The sequence below is a fragment of the Rhinolophus hipposideros genome, assembly GCF_964194185.1.
Source record: "Rhinolophus hipposideros genome assembly, chromosome: 9".
Taxonomy (NCBI): Eukaryota; Metazoa; Chordata; class Mammalia; order Chiroptera; family Rhinolophidae; genus Rhinolophus; species Rhinolophus hipposideros.
This window is the reverse complement of record NC_138055.1, coordinates 42,601,460-42,627,036: the sequence shown is the minus strand read 5'-3', so window position 1 is coordinate 42,627,036 and position 25,577 is coordinate 42,601,460. Positions and strand designations below refer to the sequence as shown.

Below are 25,577 nucleotides of genomic sequence, written 5' to 3'. Positions count from 1 at the left end.
TAACTGCTTGCATAGCTTTGTAACCAGCTTACATTCAATGCCATTGACCTAAGCAAGAAGCTCTGGAAATACGAAAATTTCTGTGGAAGGATATTAATTTTCCAACCTGGTTAGAATTTCACTATGAACTGTCTTTGTGTGTGTGTGTGTGTGAGAGAGAGATATGTCTTTCATAAGTATAAAGCCAAGGTTGACATACTTTTTCTGGAAAGATATAGATAGTAAATAATTTCGGCATTGTGGGTCATATGGTCTCTGTTGCAACTACTTAACTCTGCTGTTGTAGTAGGAAAGCAGTTATAGACAATACATAAGCAAAAAAAACATGGCTGTTTTCCAATAAAAAATTATTTACAAAAACGAGTGGTAGGCAGGACTTGCCTAATGGATTATAGTTTGCCAATCCCTTGTATAAGCAATCATTAATAAACCTAATAGTTTCCAACTTACTGTTGGCTTGTATTAAGGTGTCAAAAAATTTATAGAAGATATGCTAATAATAAGTAGATTCAGTGCAGCATTCGAAAGCCTACATATCTTGGTATTATTGCAACTAAAATTAGCTACTATTTATAACCTGGGATAACATAAACACATATATACTTCCCTGTATCCCAGTCAGACCTCTGTAACTGTGCTACCTTAGTGTAGTGGATCTAATGGGAGATAGTTTAAGGGCACCAATAATTCATCAATTCATTAAATCGTCAACTACACTTCTGCATCAGAGAAGAAGCTTCTCTAGGTCACTGAATCTCTGGATATGTTTTCACTGAGGAAGAGAAGGCCTGTAAGGAATAGGGATTTTAAAGACCTCTTCCTGGTTCATTTATTTGTAGGAATAACCTCCATTGAGGACTACATACCTGTTAAAGAGCACATTAACCAGCGTTGGAAAAATGTTAAAACCTTCCCAGCTGGTGCTGTCCGGCTCATTTTTCAAAAGCTGATATAGCATAAAAATAAACTTGCAGGTGAAGCAGGTGAAACAGGTCAGGAGGATGTGCAAGAATTTTTTAATTTATTTTTTTATTTAATACTGGTTAAGTGTTATGCAGGAGAAGGTTATGTGGAAGAACTGGTTTTCAAAGATGCTGAGGCTTATTTTACAAGGATTTTACCAAACAAACCGATGTCATTCAAATGGCATTTGGTTGACAAAAGTGTTGTGACTAACGGCTTGCAGGTCCCCGTGGAGAAATAATCCAATATTTGCTAATTCAGTGTTTGCGATGACTATGGAGAACATAACTACGCTGAATAATGAGAATCAATTGTACAAGTATATCACATTCAGATAGAAGCATTCAAAGCCACTGCTCATTTAGGTCCTGCCCTTTTCCCTCTGCCATGAGAATTTCAGGTCTTGAAAAGGGAGTGTTTCTTAAGCCTGGGTTCTGGAATGGGAAACTACATAGAGTCACAGCGGCCAAACCACAGCTGTCTACATGTAACATTAATGAGAAATAATTGGTGTTTGAAGTTGTTACTGCTATAAAGCTACCTAAAATAGTGCATTTAGCATGTTGCTAAAGTGATCAGTGAAAAATTAATTGTTGTGTAAACACTAGATAGCCAGCAACATGCTTTATGCCTTACACAGTGTGAAACACACAATAGTTCCCAATAATTTTGAATGTGTGAATAAATGGATGAGTGAATAAATAAAAGAGAGTGGAGAGATGTCATAGGGTATAACATCACTTACATTTGTTTGGGAAGGAGGAAAGTAGTTCAAGTCATTTGGGCTCTCTGCTCCTCCCTGTTCAACAGGCGGCTGCATCTTCTTGTGCAGTGCAAGCCAAGTCCCTGAGACATGATGGTGAAGGTTGGAGTAAATATATTTAGCTGCACTAGGCACCTGGTCACCAGGACTGCTTTTCATTCTGGCAAAGTGGATAATTGTTGCTATCAATGACCACGTCATTGACCTTAACTACATGATCTACAAGTTCCAGTATGATTCCACTCATGGCAAGTTTGGTGGCACAGTTGAGGCTGAGAATTGGAAGCCTGTCATCACTGGAAAGCCCACCTCCATCTTCCAGGAGAAGGGCCCACCATCATCAAATGAGGTGATGCTGGTGCTGAATATGTTGATGAGCCCTCTGGTGTGCTCACTATCTTGGAGAAGGCTGGGGCTCACTTGAAGGGTAGAAGCAAAGGGTCATCATCTGTGCCCCTTTTGCAGTTGCCCCCATACCTCCAAGTTTCTAATGGATGTGAACCCTGAGAAGAATGACAACTCCCTCAAGATTGTCAGCAATGCCTCCTACACCACTAACTGTTTGGCTATCTTGGTCAAGGTCATCTGTGATAACTTACGCATTGTGGAGGAACTCATGACCAAAGCCCATGCCATCACTGCCACCCAGAAGACTGTGGGTGACCCCTCTGGGAAGCTGTGGCATGATAGCCACCGGGCTGCCCAGAACACCATCGCTGCTTCTACTGGTGCTGCCAAGGCTGTGAGGAAAGTCATCCCTGAGCTGAATAGGAAGCTCACTGGTGTGACCTTCTGTGTCCCCATCCTCAATGTGTCAGTCATGGATCTGATCTGCTGTCTGGAGAAAGCTGCCAAATATAATGACATCAAAAAGGTGGTAAAGCAGGCATTGGAGGGCCACCTAAAAGCCCTTTAATGCTAGGGTTGGCATTGCCCTTAATGACCACTTTTTCAAACTCATTTTCTGGTATGACAATGAATTTGTCTGCCAGAACAGGGTTAAGGACCTCATGGTCCACGGGGCCTCCAAGGAATAAGAGCCTCCTGAACCACCTGCCCCAGCAAAAGCAAGGGAGTAAGAGAGAGAGGCCTTTAACTGCTGGGGAGTCTTTGCCCCAACTTGATTGCCCACCACACTAAGAATTTTTCATCCTTGACTCAGTTTCCATCCCAGACCCTGGGGAAGAAGGGGAGGGACTTAGGGAGCCCTACCTTATCATATACCATCAATAAAGTACATTGTATCCAATCAAAAAAATAAATAAAGTCATCATGGACTATTTGAGGAGATGGGAATAGACTGGGTCTGAGGAAATATCACAAAGTTATTTGCCCAAGAAACTGTAATTAATTCAGTCCAGAAAATAGAGTTTGGTGAAGCTTGAGTAATGAGTCTTGTGCTTGACATTCTCTCAGTAAATATTTAATAAATATCTGTTGATTTCAATGCCATTTAAAAAAACATTTCATGAAAAATGTATGCAGTCTTATTAAAACAAGGAAATAAACTAGAATCCAGGGATACTCCATCAAAGGTTATAATATTTTTTTGATTAGAAAATGAGTGATTAAAAAATTCCATGTGACTAAATCAAGATCACAGCAGTAGAAATTTACTTCATTAATTTATTTGAATAAATTTTAGCTTTAATTATTTATGACACTTTTAAGCATACTCACAAATTTATTGACTTCTTTGGAAAGTATAATTAAATCTGTGCTTTGGGATACACTAATATCATTAATGTGTAAAGATAAATCTGAAAGCACATAGTGAAAATGGAAGCACTAATAGCTTAGTCCAAATGACTGCCTTTCTCTCCTAGCAACTTTAAATATTATGTGTATATAATGAGTTATTTATACCCAAAAGTTAAAGGTGATATAAAATCAGTTGCCTTGGGACTACTACCATTTTCTCTTTTTCAGTATTACAGGCAGGTAGCATGTTAATTATTTCACACATGAAATTTTGAAGAATAGTAGAATAGTAGCATGACATTGTTATTTATGTCTTAGAAGACTTTTCTAGATGCTATAAGTTGTTCCAAGTCTAAAATAACTTGTCAGTCCAAACTGGACCAATTATTATTATTATAAGGAGACCATCTAACAGCATTTTGGTCTTTTAAAAATTTTTTCCTAAGTTTTGGATTGATCTGCTAATAAAGAAAATTCTTAAACATTACAATATTTGCTTTCTAAATCAATGAAGTATAAAACACTCAGTCCAAGTTTTAACTGTTTTTTGCTCTAGGAAGTCCACTTGCTGCATTTGGTTAAAAACAAAACAAACAAAAAAGCAAAAAAAAAAAAAGAGAGAGAGAGTTTCATGTGAATCTTTGATACATCGTCATTCCATAAATTAGTTGATTGATATATTGATATATCAACTATAAAAGATAAAAAAAAACATTTATTTGACGCATTTTAGAGAAAGTTGATGCACGTGAAAAATACTCATAAACCGGAGTCATTTATTTCTAGTGGTAGAGAAAGCTTCCCAAAGATGCTCAGGCTTAAAATAAAGAACAATATCATTTAACTAGATGTCAAGAAAAAAAAAAAAGAGTGAGGGAAGAGCATTCCATTTGGAGATAGTGGCATATGACAAAGTAAGGAGGTATGAAAACACGAAAGGTTTGAAGAAGTTCATTCAAATTCTATTTTCAGAAGAAAAGTATAGAGTAGAGAAATATAAATATACAGCCAGTCATTTGCTTTAATGTATCACTTTGTGCAAGGACATCAACATTACTTCAGGTGCTAAGATAAGTGAGACATACCAGCTTTTTGAGTCATTGCTTCTCGGAAGTATTTATATACTCCATGTTTTATTGTCTACGCCTGCCTTACTGATCTTTCAAGGTAATTCCCACAAAACTGTGTCTAGCTGAGGCTGATGTGAATAAGAGAAATATAGCTATTTCTTATATACTTTTTAGAAATGTTTGTATCCTAAATAAGAAAAGTTGAATCTTTTAAAAGATGAGGACTGAGATTACTTCTAAGTCAACACTTTATTCTTTTTTGAATGTAAATCTGTGCTAATGGAAAAACATAATTTTCCAGCATGAATTAAATTATTGTGCTCTATATTTCCTGCTGGAGAGAGTAGGTTCCTGGCAATACGATGTTACATTTGCATTTTGATAGCACACAGTTTTAGGCTGTTCCCTTCAAATTCAGAGAAATACTAATATATTATATTAGAGCATTCTCAAGGGAAACATATGTATTCCATTATATTTCACCAAGCACATTCATAGGACTTCAAATAAAATCTGTAATTTTATAAATCAAAGAGTCAAGTAATGAAATACCTTATTTTCCATGAAGGAGGATACATGCATCTATTTAATCATTGATAAGCTTATTTTATTTTTCCAGCAAGGACATCAGTCATCTATCAGACTTGTTTCTACTTCAGGAGGATTTTTAAATGCCAGCATATAAGGCTTGTGATAAAATAACAGGTGAAATGTTTAGACTGTTGTCAATATAGTCTTAGGAATAAAAGCTTTTAAAAAATCATGAATTTACAACACAAACAATATGGGGATAATTTTTCAAATTACATGATGATTTCATTGAGTAAAATCAAATCTACTACAACAAAAATGGTTTGACATCTTTATATTGCAGATACCCTGGTTTAAGTAAAGAAGGATTCAATTGTTACAATTTCAATCTGTATATAACTTTGCAGAAACATTGATCCAGTGAGAATAGTAGATACAAAAAGACATCAGTGTAAATAAACCTATTTGGAACCCTTGATACTGTCCTAGAGTCCATGAAGTTTGTTATTGTGACAGTGCCCATTCAGTAAGAATAGTAAATAAAAATAAACTTACCGTAGTAATTGATGCTCATTAGTCATAGCATACCAATAATTAAAATTTGATTTGCTTTCAAATTTACACAGTGATTTCTTGTATAGTCCCTTTGAACAAAAATGTGAGGTACAATGTCACAAGTAAGAGTGGAGTTTGGAGGAGGTAACTCAGCTACACAAAAGGAAAGAATTTCTAACTCCAAGTTTAGCATTACGTGTATTTATAATAAACAGTGCTAAAATAATGAGCTATGTGAAAAGTATTTATTTTAAATATATCAGTATAGTGTTTGTTAGACAAAAGGTATATGTCCAGTCTTCTATCCCTAGTATGTTTGCCCCATCACAAAACTTCTTAGTTTTATAACATAAGTTATATAGACAGCTTTCTTTTTAAATCCGTGATTCAACCTTTCAACAAATATTTATTAAGCACTAAAACTAGGGGAAAAGCAATGAAAAAAGTAGGAATGATTCTTCTATTCATGGCCTATCATCTACTGTTGTGTCTCTTACTGTCCGCTATCGTGTCTTTTAATCCCTGAAGTTTCATGAATGTCTTCTATCAGTACACACAGAGTTCTCTATAAAATTTTTAAATATTGAGGTTTTTATTTTAACTATAATATAAAAAGATAAATATAAGTAAATTCTAAATCAGTGCTGTCCAACAACTTTCTATGAAGAAAATGTTTGATTTTATGCTGTCCAACATGATAGCCACTAGAAATGTGTGGCTATTAAATATTGAAATGGGACTAGTGTGATTGATGAATTGAGACTTTTATTTAAAATGATTTAAATTACAATTTAAATATTCACATGTAGTTAGCGGCTACTATACTGCAAAGTGTAGTTTAAGATGTTCTCAGAGTTTTAACATTGCCATTTGAACTAAGCACTTCTGTTTGTTTTTATGTTTATAATCAGTCCTGACCATGTGAAACCCAAATGATAATATGGTCTCCCATACTATTAATGAAGGTTTCCAAATAGTTTAAATATTGGAAGATGGTGGGAATTTTTAGGTATCACAATACTAAAGTAAATAAGAATGCCTTACTGTAAAGGTCCAATGCATAGTAGCAAGTATGCAATTCAGGTTACAAGCAGCGATTTATTTCTATCAAAACAGCATTAGCTTCCAAATTAAACTAGTATTTGAATTATATAAATTCAAATAGTAACTGAATTATATAAACTTTTCATATTGATTATTAATTTGTAAATTTGCATTGTATATTTGTACAAGAGCTATAAACAAAATGAGTTTATCTAGTTTTATGATGCACATATTTAAATAACAATGTAATTTAGACATTTTATCACTACTAAAGAAACCATTTTTTGCCTCTAAAAGGTATCATTAATCACTCAAATCTTAGAAATACTAGTCTAGAAATTATATGTAGTCACTATGTCAAACATTATCTACCAACTTTATGTATGTTGCCTATTTCTTTCCCACAGCCACCCTATGAGGTATTTACAATCAACTATGTCACAATTCTATAGCTTTGGAAGTAAAAGCTTAACTTGAGTAACATACTTGAAATCTTATAGTTAACAAATGGTAGATCCAACATTTAAATGTATATAACTTTTTCTCCAGAATAGCAAACCCCGGTGTGCTAGGCAGAATCATGGTTCTCACAAGGATGTCCACTTCCTAATCCCTGAATCCTGTGACTATGTTACCTTTCATGGATAAAGTTACTTTTTAGATATTATTAAATTAGGGATTTTCCAATGGGGATATTATCCTGGACTATATGGAAGACCGAATTTAATCACAAGGGTCCTTATAAAATGAAGAGAGGAAGATCGTAGTGAGAGAAGAAAATGTGATGAGGGAAGCAGAGATTAGAGCGATGTGAGAAAGAGACAACAGACAAATGCAGGTAGACTCTAGAAACTGGAAAGGTAAAGGAAAGGGATTGATTCTTTCCAAAAGTCCCCAGAAGGAATGAAATCCTGCTGATACCTTGATTTTTGCCCAGTGAAACCCATCTAAGACTTCAGACCTTCAAAACTGTAGGATAATACATTTATGTTGTTTTAAGCCATTAAGTTTTACAATACTTTGTTGCAGTAACATTAGGAAATTAATACAACCAGCTTATTCAAACAATAAGATCACAGCATCCTTACAAGGTAGTTTGGGGTCCATTTTATGTCCCTCAGCCCAATCTCTTCCTTCCAGTTCAAATGCAATAAAGGAGAATTCCATTAAACCACACCTAGAGAATTTCTGATAACTGTATTCTTCCCCATCTCATTGCAATTCCAGTAATGTTTGATGGCCAATTAATTAACAGATCATTAATTAATATTCAATTAATAGATTGCATATACTCTTGAAAACATTTAACTTAATCACCCCCTAATCTGGCTCAACACCCACTTGAGTTTCTATCAGAAAACAGAAAAAAAAAAAAAGAAAAGAAAAAAAGAAATGGACACATTTGGTCTATAAAAGAAGTTGGAAAAAGAAGATGTAAAAAAGGAGTGCTCTCAGAAATATTCACTGATGATATTTCTCTCCTATGGTAACACTGGAAATTCTTGTCATTTTTCACAAATAAATCAACTCTATTTTGCAAAACTGAAATTACACAGTGGTAGGGAGGAAAGTGGAAGAAACTAAAGAGAAGGGGTATTTTGATAAATATGTCATGTAAAAGAAAAAAACCAAAAAAAACCACAACTGTGGATCAAAGATACTATATCCAGCAAAGCCATCTCAGAAATGAAGGAAAGATAAAGACTTTCTTAGACAAACAAAAGCAGAGGAAGTTTAGCAACACTAGGTCTGCCCTATAAGAAATGTTAAAAAGAGTTCTTCAAGTTGAAATAAAAGTAACACTAATTAACATGAAAACATATGAAAGTATAAACTCACTAGTAAAGATAAGTATACAGTCAAATTCAGAATACACTAAAATGGTGTGCAAATCACTGATACTCTAGTAAAAAGGTTAAAAGACAAAAGTATTAAAATAACTATAGATACAATAATTTGTTAATGGGTATACATTATAAAAAGATGCAAATTGTGATATCGATAATGTAAAATGGGGGGAAATAAAAGTGTGGAATTTTTGTGTTCTATTGAAATTATTATCAGTTTAATACAGGACGCTAAAGTTATATTTTATGTAAGCCCAGTGGAAGCCACAGAAAAAAACCTCTAGTAATTACAGAAAAGGTAAAGAGTAAGGAGTGAAACAAACCACTACAAAGTATCATCAAATCACAAAGGAAGACAGCAACAGAGGAGGAGAGGCACAAAAAACAAAACACTACAAAACACTCAGAAAACAATTAAAGCAATGGTAACAATAAGTCCTTACCTTTATTTTAAATGTAAATGGTTCAATTCTCCAGTCAGAAAACAGAGTGACTAAAGGGATTAAAAAAAAAAAAAACCCAAAACAAAAAAAACAAGAACCAACAATATGCTGCCTATAGGAAGCATACAGTATGATATCAGCATAAAAACAGATACACAACCAGGGGAACAGAATTGAGAGACCAGAAATAAAGTCACACATCTATGGTCAACTGATTTTTGACAAGGCCACCAAGAACACACAATGGAGAAAGGATAGTCTCTTTAATAAATGGTGTTGGGAAAACTAGATAACCACATACAGAAGAATGAAATTGAACCCTTAGCTAACACCATATTCAAAAATAAATTCAAAATGTATTAAAGACTAAAATGTAATACCAGAAACTGGAAAACTACTAGAAGAAAACTCAGAGAAAAGCTTCTTGACATTGGTCTCGGCAATGATTTTTTGGATATGACCCCAAAAGCACAAGCAACAAAACCAAACATGGACAAATGGGATTGCATCAAACTAAAAAGGTTCTGCAAGGCAAAGGAAAAAAAACAAAAAACTACAGAATAGGAGAAAATATTTGCAAACCATTTATCAAATAAGGGGTTAATACCCAAGATACATAAGTAACTCAAACAATTTTATAGCAAAAAAATAAAAAATAAAAATAACCTGATTAGAAAATTGGCTAAGGACCTAAATAGATGTTTCTCAAAAGGAGACATTCAAATGGCCAACAGGTACATGAAAAGGTGCTCAACATAACTAATCATCAGGGAAAAGCAAATCAAAACTACACTAACATACCCCCTCACACCTGTCAGAATGGTTATTATCAAATAAGGTAAGATAACAAGTGTTAGTTTGGATGTGGAGACAAGGGAACCCTAATACACTGTTGGTGGGAATGTAAAATTGTGCAGCTGCTATGGATAACAGTATGGAGATTCCACACAAAAATTAAAATATTAGGTTGGCGCATAGGTAACTGTGGTTTTTGCAATTATTTTAACCTTTTAAACCACGATTACTTTAGCACCAACGTAATAGAACTATCGTATGATTCAGCAATTCAACTTCTGGAATTCCAAAGCAATTTCCATAGAAATAAAACTAGTATCCTAAGCAGATATCTGTACCTCCATGTTTTTGCACCGTTATTTACAATACCAAGGTATAGAAACAACCTAAGTGTCTATTAATAGATAAATGGATAAAGAATATGTCATATACTCATGATATATCATTGCATATATGAGGTCTGACAATTACATCCGTGAACTCATTCTAGAAATAGTGCTACATACCTCATTGCTGAATATCACTATGGTCACCTTCGAAATACTCCCCTTGGGAAGCTATGCACTGACGCCAGCACCTAGTCCACCCTTCAAAGCAATTTTGGAATTATTTTTCTGGAATGGCCATCAGAGCTGTCATTGTACTACCCTTGATGTCCTGAATGTCATCAAAATGTCTTCCTTTCAATATTTTCTTTATCTTCAGGAAAAAAAAGAAGTCATTCGGAGCCAGAGCAGGTGAGTAGGGAGGGTGTTCCAATAGTTATTTGTTTACTGGCTAAAAACTCCCTCACAGACAGTGCTGTGTGAGCTGGTGCATTGTCATGATGCAAGAGCCATGAATTGTTGGCTAAAAATTCAGATTGTTTTTGTCTTTCTCATGCAGGCTTTTCAGTACTTCCAAATAGTAAAATTGGTTACCTGTTGGTCCAGTTTGTACAAATTTATAATGAATAATCCTTTGATATCAAAAAAGGTGAGCAACATTGTTGCAACAAGTTTGCAAACTTATTTGTCAGACTTTGTGTGTGTGTGTACAAAAACACATTGTACACCTTAAATATATACAATAAAATTATCTGTACCTCTTATAGATTGCTGGAGAATTTAAATGTTGACATGAGTACCACAGGTAATGATTAATTATGTATATGAAATGGTCGACGAAATAAAATAAGATTTAATACCAAAAATATGCTCTGTTCATCAAATTTGCTAATTTGTGTTTTTTTGGGAGATGGGGAGTGGCACCTTCTTCACACTATACACTTTTAGTTCAGCAAATGATGCAATCACTCTGCCTGTCTCATGATGGTGCTATTTCCTATTTTTTTCAGGACCAGGGGAGAAAAAGATTGATGACTGCTTTTTCATAGGTTATAAGTTTTAATTTCTCTCTAAGATACAGTTTTTAAGAACAGAAAATAAAGAAATCTGGATTTATTTGTTATACACACACACACACACACATATATATATAAACAAATTTTACTATATTTGAATATATTCAAACATATTAGGGAAATAATAATATGACTTGTATTTATAAAAGTCTCTAATTTACAAAGCTGAAGAGTATGAGATTTTGGTCTTCACATAAAACCTGTGAAGACTGGTCTAGCAGCTACAGATTACCATTTTACATCTGAAAAAAAATCTGGGTCTAGGAGGGGTAAAGTCATGCAAATGGTAAAGTGGTAAACCTATAACTTGAACCCAGTTCTTGGCATTTTCTTCACCAAGATTGCTGTTTTGTTTTATTTGTGAGAGTCAGTAAATGAGGTAAGTGATCCTAACACCCAGGAACTTAGCATCATCCATCTGGAGAAACAGCTGATTTCATTATAGGATTGACTTTAGGTAGGATATTAGGGAAGGTTAGGGAAGAAAACTGTGTTTATTGTGCTGGGACTTAAAGGCCATAGATATAAATATTAATTTAGCAAATTGGTCAGTTCATTCCTTAGGTTTTTATCTCCATAATTAAAAAATATCTCATATTTGAACATTCTTATATATAACTTATAACTGGCAATTTATGTGCATATTTGGTGTCCTTCCTGGATATTGGTAATGGATGTATTGTCTATGGAATGCTTGGTGATAGGTGCTAGCCAGTTGTATATTATCTGATTTAATCTTCAAAACATCACTGAGGTTCACATTATGTTCCCACTAGAATCCATGACTCAGAGACCGAATGCTCTGCCCAACTTTATACAATGAGGAATGACTCTCGAGCAGGCTTTCTGTCCATCATCCCATGTTACTACTAAATGTGAAGTGAGTTACTGACTGTCCTTGATGGCAGAATTCTGCTAGTCAAGCAAACAAAGATCACTTGAAAGTGGTTTCCTTTCTTTTCTCTTAAAGGTCCCCTTACTAGTGATTGCTTGTGACTGATGTGAATGATCCCTCCAGGTGATAACAAGTGGTAATAGCAGAGTGTTTTAAAGAAGAACTGCCAAAGTTATAGGGAAACCTTTGACCAAAGCCATAACAGTAGACACAGAAAGAAGTTTGGTGACTCCAGTAGAGATGACTCCAGAGTCAGCCAATGAGGAAGGAAGTCACTAGAAACAAGACAGCATGCCAGGTTTGACTGCCTCAAGCAATACTGACTTAGGGAGATTAGAAAACAGTTTTCTTCCCAATCAAGGTACACATTACCGCCCAACTCTCTTAACGGTGGCATTGACAGGAGACTAAGGAAATCCATTTTCTTAGATAGAATGTCCAGACACTTTGGGAGGCATCTCATTTACTTGATACGTTTTAAATCCCAAAAATAATGTACATAGATTCTTCTTTCTGTGCATTGCTTGACAGTAAAGGTTACAATCAAATAAAGTGAAGCGTAAGATGTTTGTTTTGTTTTCTGATATATTCTGATCATATAAAACAGCTTCTGGCACATGTTATGCTCTAGTTAAGTATTTGTTGAGTGAATGAATCAATAAATCACTGTATGTGGGCAGCCCTTCAATATCACAGACTTAGCAGTGCATTTGTTTAGCACATGAACATAGCACCTACTTTTAGCACAAATCAGAAAGCTTTTAGAAACAATCTAATCTAACCTCCTCATTTTATAAATGAAAATGAGGTCTAGAGAAAAAAACAGGTTTAACCAAGGTTACACAGAAGCCAGAAACTTAGGCAAGAATAGAAAAAAAGAATTCTCAGTTTCCAACTCAGGGTTTTCTTTCTGTCTTCCATCCTTCCTTCCCTCCTTCGCTTCCCTTCCCTCCCTCCTTCCTTCACTCCCTCCCACGCTCTCTCCTTTCCTCCCTCTCTCCCTTCTTTCCTTCCTTTCTTCCTTCCTTCCTTCCTTCCTTCCTTCCTTCCTTCCTTCCTTCCTTCCTTCCTTCCTCCTCTTCCTCTCCTTCCTTCCTTCCTTCCTTCCTTCCTTCCTTCCTTCCTTCCTTCCTTCCTTCCTTCCTTCCATCTTACCTATGACATAATGGGCAACATCTATAAATTAAAGATTTCTAGAAAAGAAGCAGAAACTAGTACCTGTATAAATATTTAAAACTCAAACCAATCTCAGGTTGTAATTTTCTTCTCCTAAAGCTTAGACTCAATGACTGCTAATGTCCCTTCTGTCTCTATACTTCTTCATTTAAATGTTACATCTTATATTACATTATATGGGGATGACTTGAGATTATACATATTTATGCTCTTTGTAATCGAGTAGAACGGTATTGATGGTCTTGATTTCTGAAATGAAATCAGGATTTACAGAAGGTAAAGAGACATGTAAAGACTGCACTTTTGCAGTGCACAACTTTCTGCTGGAGACTGAGCACTCACTTCTTTGTCTCAGAAATAGTCACATGCTGTTGAATAGAGCTGTAGGCTATACTTACATATTCCTGCATTGTACTTAGAATGTTTGCCTGATGTTATTTAGTTTTTTAAAAATTAGTTTCAGGTGTACAAAACAACATAATGATTAGACATTTACACCCCTCACAAAGTGATAAACCCCCCAATCTACTACCCCTCTGACATCGTGTATAGTTGTTACAATACTATTGACTATATTCTCTATGCTGTGTACTCCACATCCCATAAAAAAAATATATATATATATATATAAAACTATACATAACTATATATATATATATATATATATATATATATATATATAGTTGACATTCAATATTATTCTACTTCAGCTTCAGGTGCACAGCACAGTGGTCAGGCATCTAGACAGTCTACGAAGTGATGCCCCTGATGTTATTTGGACCCAGTGTACTGAGTGGAAGGTGACCACCTCCTCAGAGAATGCTAACAAATATCTTTGTTATGTCATTTACAATACACACTCAGGTTGATTGCAAAATTCCATTAAATCACACATTTTCGGAGCTAGTATAGCTTAATGGCTGAGACTGTAGGTTTTGGATCTGACAAATCTGGGCTTGAATCCCATCGCCAGCACTTCCTCGGCATATATAGGTAAAATGGAGACAATCACATGAACTTCTGGAGTTTGATATAGTTTTACTTTTTTAAATTTATTGGGGTGGCATTGGTTAATAAAATGATATAAGTGTCAAGTGTGATTGTCTATAATACATCATCTACACATTGCATTGTGTGTTCACCACCCAAAGTCAAACCTCCTTCCATCACCATATGTTTGAGTCCCTTTACTCTCTTCTGCCTCCACCCTTCTCTGCTTACCCTCTGTTAACCACTAAGTTGTCTGTTTCTATGAGTTTTTGTTTCATAACCAAAACTTAAGATGTGTAAAAATGAGCTAACGGATGGACTCTTGATCAGGGTGTTTTGATGCTTCCTTCTTCTCTGTCTCCTATCTCGCTATAATTACCTTTCATCTGCTTTTTCTCCACTGGCCTTACTTTCTCTTCACAACACTGTCATGCCTCCTTGGCTTGTTTTCCTTGCTCTCTTCTCAGATTACTATTTTTTTTATTTTTATTTACCACTAGTCTCAAAGTCTTTCTTTTCATGCTGTTTACAATGGCTTTCTGATGGTTACTTTCTCTGTTGTTTCCTCAGTTATTTATCCTTTTTGCCTGTGATACTTGAATTATTTCTTTATACTGATTTAGGTGCTTTTCTTCGTGTCCTTTACTTTAGAAATACTCCTTTTTTTTTTTTAGATGGTAAAGAGAGGTAAAGGAAAAGACTAACTTAAAAGCTGTCCTCTACAAGACAATGAAAAATTGTCTTGTAATGAAAAATGAGGTGCTTCTACTTTCTTTCATTTCAGGATATCCCCCATTTACAACAACTCACCCACAATAAAATTCATTACAGTATTTGGTTGAGTTTTTTTAACACTACTGTAGAAACATCCACTTAGACATTTCAGGTTTGCATAGTATTATCAGTAAATGTATATTTACTGATAATACTATGAGAGTCCAGCTAGTTGGACTCTTTCTATCAAAACTCCTTCTTACTCTCAGTTTTTCGTAATGTCAGAGTCAGTATCTACAAACCTGGTCCTTGTAGCTACAAATAGCAACCACCTCCAATTTCCAGCTCTTCCTTTATAAACAGCAACAACAGAGAAGAAAGCGCACCCACTGAAAGCATCTTGGTTTTCTAGAACTCTGTTCTTCTAACCATTAAAACATATTATCCATGTTTTCTTATTCCAACACATAAATATGTTCTTTCTTCCTCAGACTGCCTCCCTCATTCACCAGCTGCATCAGATAGTCAATGTTAATTGATGATTCTAAAATAAAATTGTCTCCATTAAAGCAATGGCAGAAACAAGGAGTCATAGATATGGAAAGAATATAGCTCTCGAATTTAGAAATGCAGGTTGTAGTGTTAACTGTTACTCACTAGATGTGATCTGGGCAAATTATTTAATCCCCTGGGTCTTGGTTTCCTTTTTTATAGCATGCAGAACTATTAGTAAACATTCTTAGAGATAATAATGGTATAAAACTTTATTGATATAATAATTCATTTAACTTCACAAAGTGCCATACATTGATTATTTGAATTATTTCATTTCATCCTCTTAAGAACCCAGTACAGTAAGCACTCTTATGATTATCCATGTTTTACTAATGAAGAAATTAAAACTCAGAGATGATGTAATTTTCCAAATGTCATAATTGTCAATGTATGTCAGAGCTGTGTTTCAGATCAAACTGTTTGACTCCAAAATCTTTGTATTCTATTCTCATACTCTGAGCATGATGAAGGGCTACCTCCTTTTGGCCACCCAACATTGTATAATAGTGCTTACGAAAATGTCACCTAAAAATAAAATAATGTATGTATATAGTAGAATGCTAATTATCTGAACAATAGGCAGAGGTATTCAGGAAATTCATCAGTTTTCCTTTTCTTCCCAGTTCCTGTGAGTCATTGCTCTGCCTGTGAAATAAGATGCCCTCAATTGAAAAGCTATCTTTGGGCCCGTGGTGTGCGAGAATGAGCCCCTCACAGGAAAAATGCCCACGGTCCTCCAGTCCTCCCTCCAAGCCACACACCTCAGTCTGCTCCCCACCCCTGTGTGCCTCTGGTGCCCCCCAAGTTGCTGTCCCTCCACCGGAGCCCAAGATTGTTTTAAATGCCCCCTGCTAAGGAATGTTCATTTTGGAAATCAATACAGTGAATGAACCCCAGCATTAAATAAGTTGGGGTGAACATCCCAGCTACATCAATTCTTCTGAGTGACTTTGAAGAAGTTATTGAATCTCTTGAAATCTGTTTCCTCATCTGTAAAATGGGAATAACGTCGATGCCTATTTTAAAAAGAGAATGATGGGCCCGAAATGTCACTAGTGCTGAAGTTGAGAAACGCTGCGCATAGTGTTATCATATGCCATCTGACCGCCGAAGGAGCGTGTGACAAAGTCGTCTTGGATAAGATTGTTTTGCTTCTCCAAAGTTAGTTTCCTTATATGAAAATAAATGAAGCTAATGCTACATAGATTACAGGGTTATATGAATTTGATGTGAAAGATATACAAAGCCCTTAACCCAGGGACAGCTACGTGGTGAGATACGGTGAGCCCGCGGTAAAGGATGGCAATCACTAAAATTGAAATGGAAGTAAGAGAAGGAGCAGGGAAGGAGAAGCACAGTTCACCATCATTTTATTAAGAGTTGGGGTTTGGGGTATTTACCTCAAAAGGCCTACCAAAGCCTAATGCATTTGACCTGTAAGCCTGCAGCTCCCCGATTTCAAAGACAATAGACTCGATCAATCAAATCACAAGGCAGGTTACAAATACAAGTTGCTGGACAAACCTGTTTTGTAGAAAAACAAGTGGTAAGCTGTGATCCTAGGTGCCAAGAAAGGAATTCACAGGGCAGTGATTTGCCAAGAAGCAGTGTATCAGATCAGAAGAAAATGCCACTGGTTCGTCAGCATCAAAGCTCAGCTCCAAAACGTCAAGCCAGTAATCATCTTTGCGACCTATAAACAGACACCCATTTCACAGTCTTACTATTTAAAGAGAGCTTATAGGTGATTTTTAAAAGGCAACACTCCTAAGAAGAATCAGAAAATGTTGATACAGCTCTCGGCCTTAGCGTCATCTTCTTGGATACTTCCGCGCCATGAGAGCCAAGTGGAGGAAGAAGCGAATGCGCAGGCTGAAGCGCAAAAGAAGAAAGATGAGGCAGAGGTCCAAGTAAACCGCTAGCTTGTACACCGGTGGAAGCCACAGGAGCAGAAATGAGGAAAGCCAGAGGCCAGGGATACTGCAACAAATTGTTGGACTGCATGCCTAATATCTAGGACTTCTCAATGGATCTAGAACATACATTGCCATCTGTTCTCTGCTACCACCTTTTGAGAAACCCACTTTGCTCCTACAAAAACAATCCTTTGCTCTGGACCTGTGACGTTCTGGACAGGTTCTGTTCTCAGTTGTGGCTGAATGTAATGTGTACAATAAATCTGCTGTCTTAGCTGAAAAAAAAAAAAAAAAAAAAAAAAAAAGAAAATGTTGATACAGAAATGCAGTGATAACCAGCTCACGAGGAAGGCTGCTGCATTTATTACACCTCCAGAGGTGGGTGCATACCCTCGTCCATTTGGGCTGCACCCCCAGACTGTGCAGTTTTCAGACAGCCTGGTCATACTCGGTGACCCTGCTTAGTAAACAACAACAATAATAGTAATTGAAACAACAACAAAACTATCCTAATATTTGGAGGGATTGTTAAAACAGCGTTATTGACATGTGGTTGATGTACAACAGACCACAATAAACTGTGCCTGTTTAAGAGGAAAAAAAAAAAAAAAAAAAAAAAAAAAAAAAAAGCTATCTTTGTTAGAAAAACACCACCAACCGTGAGCAATTGTGACAATATGGTCTTTCCTGTCAGGTAGTGCTTTAGGATTAGAGACATAGTGCCTGGCCATTGTTAAGTATCAGGAAGTCCAGCTGCCACACTTCTTTTCCTTAAACATGTAACTATGCATACTGTTGCTCACTGAAAGCCAATTAGTATTTGCAACCTGAAGAGTCCTCTTTACAGAACAAATTTCTAACTGGATAATTGGTCAAAAGAACACAATGTTATTCCTAAATTTTATGCTGCTTGCTTTGACTAAGGAAGGTAAATGAATTACTACTATTAACAACAAATTATTTTTTTCTTTAATATATCTTAAGCTTTATAATCCAAGAATCTCCAAGAAATCGATACTTTAACATTCTTTATTTTTCCAAAACAATATCCCTTCTTCTATTGTTAGTTGTTTGATAAAGAAAGAATGCTTCTTAGTATAAATTTCCTGGCGAAAGAAGATTTGCACATGTGGATGAGGGGAATGGAGAATTAGAGAAAGGAAAAAGTCACTCTTGAAGATAGAGGTGGAGAGTGGCTAAGAATAGAACAGAAAAGCCCAAAGTGGATAGTGATTCATTACCAAAAACGTCAGCAGGATAGTGAATAATGACTGACTGGCTTAGGAAGTATAAAGTTTTTTAGGTTATAATTTGGGCCTGAAAAACAAATAAAGATCTTAGAATTTTTTATTACTGGAGATTGGTGGCTCAGTTGGAAGTAAAATATACCATAATGCCTTTTGTCCAGATAAGGCAAACGAAGTGACTAGAGACAGGAAATGAGTTATCAATTGGAAAAGGACCAGTAAAACTAAAGTACATTCAACTCTATACTTCTAAAGAGCCCAGTAAACTAAGCGTCAATTAGAAAACACCAGCTATTCTTCCAAAGATGTATGATATTAATTTGAATAACCTTAGATCTTGTTGCTCAAATACATTAATGGTTCATTCTTCCCTAGTCTTTAAAGTGCTCCTTATATTCTACATACCCGGGGAAGACCTCAATGATCATAAGAGAGGGTAGCGTGACTGTTATCTCTTGCATTTTTGAAGTTTGATTCCTTATACTTCCTAAAGGAGTAAGTCTATGCAACTATGCAGAATTCAATGTAACTGGAAGAATTGGCTCCCACACTCCCATTCACCTTAAACATATTAATGTAGTACCATGGTCAAAAATTTCTAGGAGGAATGGCTGTAGGAAGCAAGAATAGTCAAATCTTTTTATTAAATTTTGTAATTTTTACTGTTGTTGTCTATGTTCTGTATAGAATGTTCTTTTCATGGTGTTCAGCAGCTAATAATTACTCGCATGAGCAGCTCATGAATATTCTAATGTGATGTGGATGGTTTCTTGATATTTTAGGACTCCTGCCTAATGACTGAGACAGTAAAAGTCATTAGTGACTAAGTTAATGAATCAGATGATAGATTCTAATCAGATGCTCTTCAGGGTGACATATCAAACATAATTTTCTTGTTTGTTAGAAAGCATTGACTCAAAGGAAAAGAAATAAAGATATATACACAATGCGCTTGACTTCTTTGAGTGATCTGGGGAATCTTCAGGGTAGCTACAGAGACAAAGTTGTAGGGTGCTTTTGGATGATCATCTTATAAATTCAAGCATCTTACATTTTCATTCTGAACAGCAGCTGGCTACTCTTTTATTCAATAAATATTTATTAAGTACCACTGTATACCACACACTATACCATGTTTTGGGGTTACAGCATTTATCAAGACAAAACCCAAATTCTCATGGCATATATAGTCAAATAGAAGAAAGAGAAAATAAATACAAATAAGCAAGAAAAATATTAAACAATTGTAAGTGCTATATAGATAGTTGAAATAGGGTGATAGATAGTGATTTGGAGGCTAGTTGAGAATAAGATAGGAAAGGCCTCTTGGAGGAGGTGATATTTAAGCTGAGATCTAAAAGGCATGTAGACCCTGGCATACAAAGACTAGGGAGCGATAGTTTCTGATCAGAGAAAACAGGTAGTAGCCTGTTGTCTCTGATTAAAAACTAAGACTCTAAAGAGAAAGAAAATCTTATATAGTAGATAATAGAACAGTATGATTAGAAAATCTGATAGACAGGGAAATCAAAGGAGGTAGACAGAGACTTGAGCATAACCTTCTTTTTAAGTAAGAATAAGAAAACTATTAGCTTTCTGGAGCTCAGCACTCAACATTAACATTTTCATTGGATTTCTTCTCTTTCTTACACCATGACTCAGATTGCAGAAGTTGGAGTGGGGTTTAGCTGAATAGTCTTGAAGGTGTGTTGTCACGTAGAATGGCATTATGGACTAAATGATACCCTCCCCAAATTCATATGTTGAAGCTCTGACCCCCAATACCTCAGAATGTGACTATTTAGAAATAGGTCCTTTAAAGAGGTAATTAAGGTAAAATGAAGCCATTATGGAGGGTCTTAATCCAACACAACTGATATCCTTATAAGAAGAGGTGATTAGGACACAACAGGTACATGAGAAAGACCATGTGAAGATGCAGGAAGGAGGAGACCATCTACACCAGGCCTGGGGAAAAATCAACCCTGCTGGCCCCTCTGATCTTGGACTTTTAGCCTCCAGAACTGTGGCAAAATAAATTTTTGTTGTTTCACCCACCTAATATTTGCTACTTTGTTATGTCAGCCCTAGCAAACTAATATCCTATGTCACACACAGGATAACTGAGTAAGGAAAGCGCAGCCAAAGGGTACATCACAAATTGGAAGCTTGGAACTCCTTCACTCCCTTTTTTTAAATCTAAGACTGTTCTCTTTCTAGAATATGCACCTGTACCCCTCAAGATTTCCTGGAATGTCAATCATATTTACATGGTGTTTTATTCTTCTTGCCTACCCATAATAGTGTTGCAGGGGGAGTCATATATAAGACCAGTTGGTACACCGTTATTATATTCCTCATATTTTGCTATCAACCTAACATGTTTAATAAAGTTTTTTCTCTTTGCTTTATACTAAAATGTTTGAAAATATGCCTCAAATGGTCTGATTTACATTTAGGCTACATAGGGAATTCAATCTGAGGAACAGGGACCTCAAAATACATAGATAAACATCTTTCAGTACAGTAAGAGAGATCTGTGAATGCTGAGAGACACATCACATGAACTAAGTCTCAATGTACAGAAAAAAACAAACAGTGATTTAAAATATTATACAAAATATGAGATAACAATCCCATGGACAGACATTCTGTATTATAAGCGATGATTTTTCTGTCAATCTACTTATAGTATAGGCAAAGGATTTTGTCCACTGAAAGTGAATGATATGCCTAGCAATGCATAGATTATTATACTTTATTTTCTATTTGCTTGTACATATCAGTGCCTTATATAACATCATAGATATTACATTTTATCTAGATCTTTGCAAATATTACATAGCCCTGCTTTCCTGTATCTTTTATTTAACAATTTGATCTATTTTTTCCAAAATTTCTTCTTCAGGAGGGTATGACCCTCTATGCCTTGAGGATAGTGGAGTTTACATTGTTTTGTACTATGACTGTGACCACAGCAGATAATTGGGTAATGGACTAGGGTTGTGTAGGATAGTATAAAAAGGGCCAGATGGAGGAATAGTGGACAAAATACAAGGGCAGCGTAGAAAGATCATCGTACAATTCTACATGGTTTTGTACCCATGAATTACTTTACTCTAAATTTTAATAATTTGTCTTCATGCTAAATCTATACAAGAATTCCCAAAAGGACCAGAGTTAAGTACTATGACATTTTCCTTAATTAATGCTGAGATATGAGAAATTTAAAATCCTTTTGTCATTACTACATTTTTTCCCCTCTTGGATTCTGGAAGTCTAAGAAGGGTCAGCCCAAGAAATTGTCAATAAAGCACTTGGAGTTGACAAGCCAGTATAAACAGTTCTCTTGGACATAGCTGGTTAATTTACATCTCAGTAGGCTTCAGTAAAAAGGTCTAAGCGACTTCCTTGTAACAGAATGACTGGGATCAATTATAACCTGGTAGATTCTGAGTTTGAAGAGAGACACAAGGAAACCTTTGGTTTCAATTTAATTTGACTTTTCTAGATATAAACAAGAGGAACTAGTTTCAAAAAAGTCTTTTACAGAAAAGAAGAAGTCTAAAATCAGGATATATTAAAATCAGTGAAGCTACACTGAAATAACAATTACAAAATACTTATTGAGCTTGTTTTTTTGTGCTTCATGATCAAATTACATTTTCAGTCTCGTTTTACCATGACATATCTTAAGCTTTTTTTTTAAAAGATAGCTTTATGAAATATAATTGACATAAAATAAGCTGAATGTACATGAAAGGCATAATTTGATAAGTTTGGACATGTCATATGATCCATATAACCATCACTACAATCAAGATAACGAATATATCCCTCACCCTCCAAATGTTTTCTGGTGGCGCTCTAAAATCTCTCTCTCTCCCCTCTTTACTTGCCTTTCCCTGAATTAGTCCTTCAACTTTGCTTAGCATCAATGCTAAAAGCAGCTTAATGATGCAAAAGTGTACTGGTGGGAAATACACTTTGGTCCTGTTTCTAGTATTTGTGTGTCTGGGTACTTTAACCAAGTAATTGAATAGCTCTGTGACTTAGTCTCCCCAACTTTTGAATAAGGGAATTGAGTTAAAGTAATGAAATCTTTTCCTTCAGATAAAATGTTTCTCTGCTTCTCTGACTCCAATATGGCCAAGGATGCAATGCCATCTGATCAGTGACATTATCAGGAGAAAGTCTTTCAGGAGGAGAAGATATTTTTTGAAGGAATGTCTTGCTTCATCACTTTTTCCGTTAGCTCATGTTAATGTCCTATCCTTCTATCCATCTACATGACGGGAATTTCCTGCCAAAATAAATCTTTCTTAAAGTGAGAGATAGAGTTTATAATGAACTAGAGAAGAGTTTGTCCAAGATTTCTACTCAAGGACTTTAAAAATGAGATTTCTTTCATTACAAAAAATAGAATGAATATAGTGTTAAAGGAGAATATTTCAGAAATATTTTCTATTTCTCTGAAATTGATTTAATTTGAGCAGTAACAAGTATGTAATTAAAGAAGTCTGTGCCTTATCATGTTTGATATAAAGTTCATGAGTCTTACAACTCTCATGATTTATTTAAAGGTTAACTCTGGAGTTATTATTATTATTATTATTATTATTAAGTATCAATGTTAAGATTAAAGTTGTGAAAGTAAACTCTAGGTATTGAATGTTCAACTCAAAAAACCTTGTTATGAGAATATGTCAACTTTTACATATTCTCAATTAAATGAACAGTACATTAAGGGAGAGGTATCATAAAGGTAGACACATTGAGTCAGTGAATTCTATCTGGATGACTGTCTATTGTAACCTTAAATTAGAAATGCAAGAAGCAATTCAATCACTGTTCTATTTAAAGACTTTCTTGTTTAAAAAAAATACCAATTTTGATTCAGCGTGAACTTATAAAGTTACTGTGACATTGTTCGTAGTTATATTTTTAAAATAAAATTGACATGTTTAGGGTTGAACCAATGATTTTACTTTTGACAGAAAGAAAAAAAATGTTATTCATAGCAAGACAGCGTTAAATTATAAACAACCACTTGCATAAGAGGTAATTCATCAAAATTTATTTTATTCAATTGTCATTATCTTATGTTAAGAATGGATAATTTGCACTAAGACACAATGTTCCAGGCTAAGAAGTTGGTTTATTAAAAGGGCAAGCCCAACCCAAGCGCCTGGAATTTCTGTTTATTTTCCATTGCTCTAGTTCAATCCCTCACTGCTAGGCCACCAAGTGACACTGTTAGTCACTTTTCTAAATAAAACATCTTATTGCAATAGAAACTACATTAGTTTCAATCATTAAAATGAAGCAAAAATATTGTTTAAGAGTCTGTTTCAGAATCATATTTTAATTTTCTTTGTTTAGGTGTTTGTTAAAATGAAGAGTCAATTGTCTACCCAACCACTGAACTTGTCAGGTAGTGTTTCATCAATTTTCGATTTCACCTTCCAGTCACTTTCACCTAATAACTTCTGATTATTACTTCTATTCCCATTAGAAAGCAATAATAAACACATTTTAAAAATGATTTAGGCACATGAAAATCAGAAATTGATTCTAAAAGTGGATTTTTTCAAATGTAAAATACATATATCCACCATTACCTCCCTAAAAATCCTCTGTGCTCAGCCAATTCATCTCTTTCTCCCCCTTAACTCTTGCCAACAACTAATCCTTTTACTGTCTTCATAGTTTTGCCTTTAACAGAATATTATGTAGTTGGAATCATAAAGTATAAAGCCTTTTTGGATTGGCTTCTTTCACTTTGTAATATGAACTTAAATTTCCTTCATGTCATTTTATGGCCTGATAGCTCATTTCTTTCTAATTCTGAATAATATTCCATTCTCTGGATGTACCACAGTTTATTTATCCATTCACCCACTAGAGGACATCTTGGTTGAATCCAAGTTTTGGCAATTTTGACTAAAGCTACTACAAACATCTGTGTGCAACTTTTTGTGTGGGTATCCATTTTCAACTCCTTTGGGTAAATACCAAGGAGCATGGTTGCTGGATTGTATGGTAAGAATATGTTTAGTTTTGTAAGAAACTGTCAAACTGTCTTCCAAGTGTCTGTACCATTTTACATTCCAACCAGCAATGAATCAGAGTTCCTCTTGCTCTACATCCTTGCCAGCATTTGATGTCATCAATGTTTTGGATTTCCACCATTCTGTAGGTGTGTGGTGGTATCTCATTATTGTTTTAATTTAGAATTCCTTAATGACATGATATTGAACATATTTTCATATTCTTATTTGCAATATGCATCTCTTCTTTGGTGAGGTTTCTGTTCATGTGTTTGACCCAGTTTTTAATGGAATTGCTTGTTTTCTTATTCTTGAGTTTTAGGAGTTTTTGTATAATAGTTCTTTATCAGATATGTATTTTGCAAACATTTTTTCCAAGCCTTTGGTTTGATTTCTCATTTTCTTGAAAATTTTTCATATTTTGATCCTAAAGTAATAGATTTGCACCAGTAGAAATATTGACTACATTGTTGAGAAATGTCATTCAGGAAATTCACTTGGCATCATGAAACTAACCTTATTGATATTTTCATGATGATATCTTTATTGTAAAATTCATTTTTAATTTAAAAATGATTGCTTTTAAAGTCTTTGAACCTATCATTGGTTAATGTATTTAGTGTGAAAACACAAAATCTTATTTTGCTATTTCTTGGCAATCAGCTTTAACAATCTATGTTTAATGGTTGTAATTTTTAATGTCATAATTTGCACTCTTTCAGTGCTTCCTATTTGCACTCTTGATTCAGTCTTGAATCAAGATAAAGAGGGACGTTATTTACTAAGAATTCTCTGAAGCTAAAATTATCATTGTGTTGGATTTCAGATACAACTTTTCTTACTCTCTCAACAAAACCTTTATTGCTGTCCATGTTCATACGGCCGATGTTTCATATACCAGCTCTTCTAAGCTACATTAT

At 35.0% G+C, this 25,577-nt stretch overlaps 1 pseudogene across 1 annotated transcript; it reads left to right on the top strand.

Moving 5' to 3' along the window:
• The first annotated feature begins 1,819 nt into the window (after positions 1-1,819).
• Positions 1,820-2,763, top strand: LOC308502328 (glyceraldehyde-3-phosphate dehydrogenase-like; annotated as a pseudogene). Its single transcript has one exon. The product of its transcript is annotated as a glyceraldehyde-3-phosphate dehydrogenase-like (transcript).
• Positions 2,764-25,577: the final 22,814 nt, after the last annotated feature.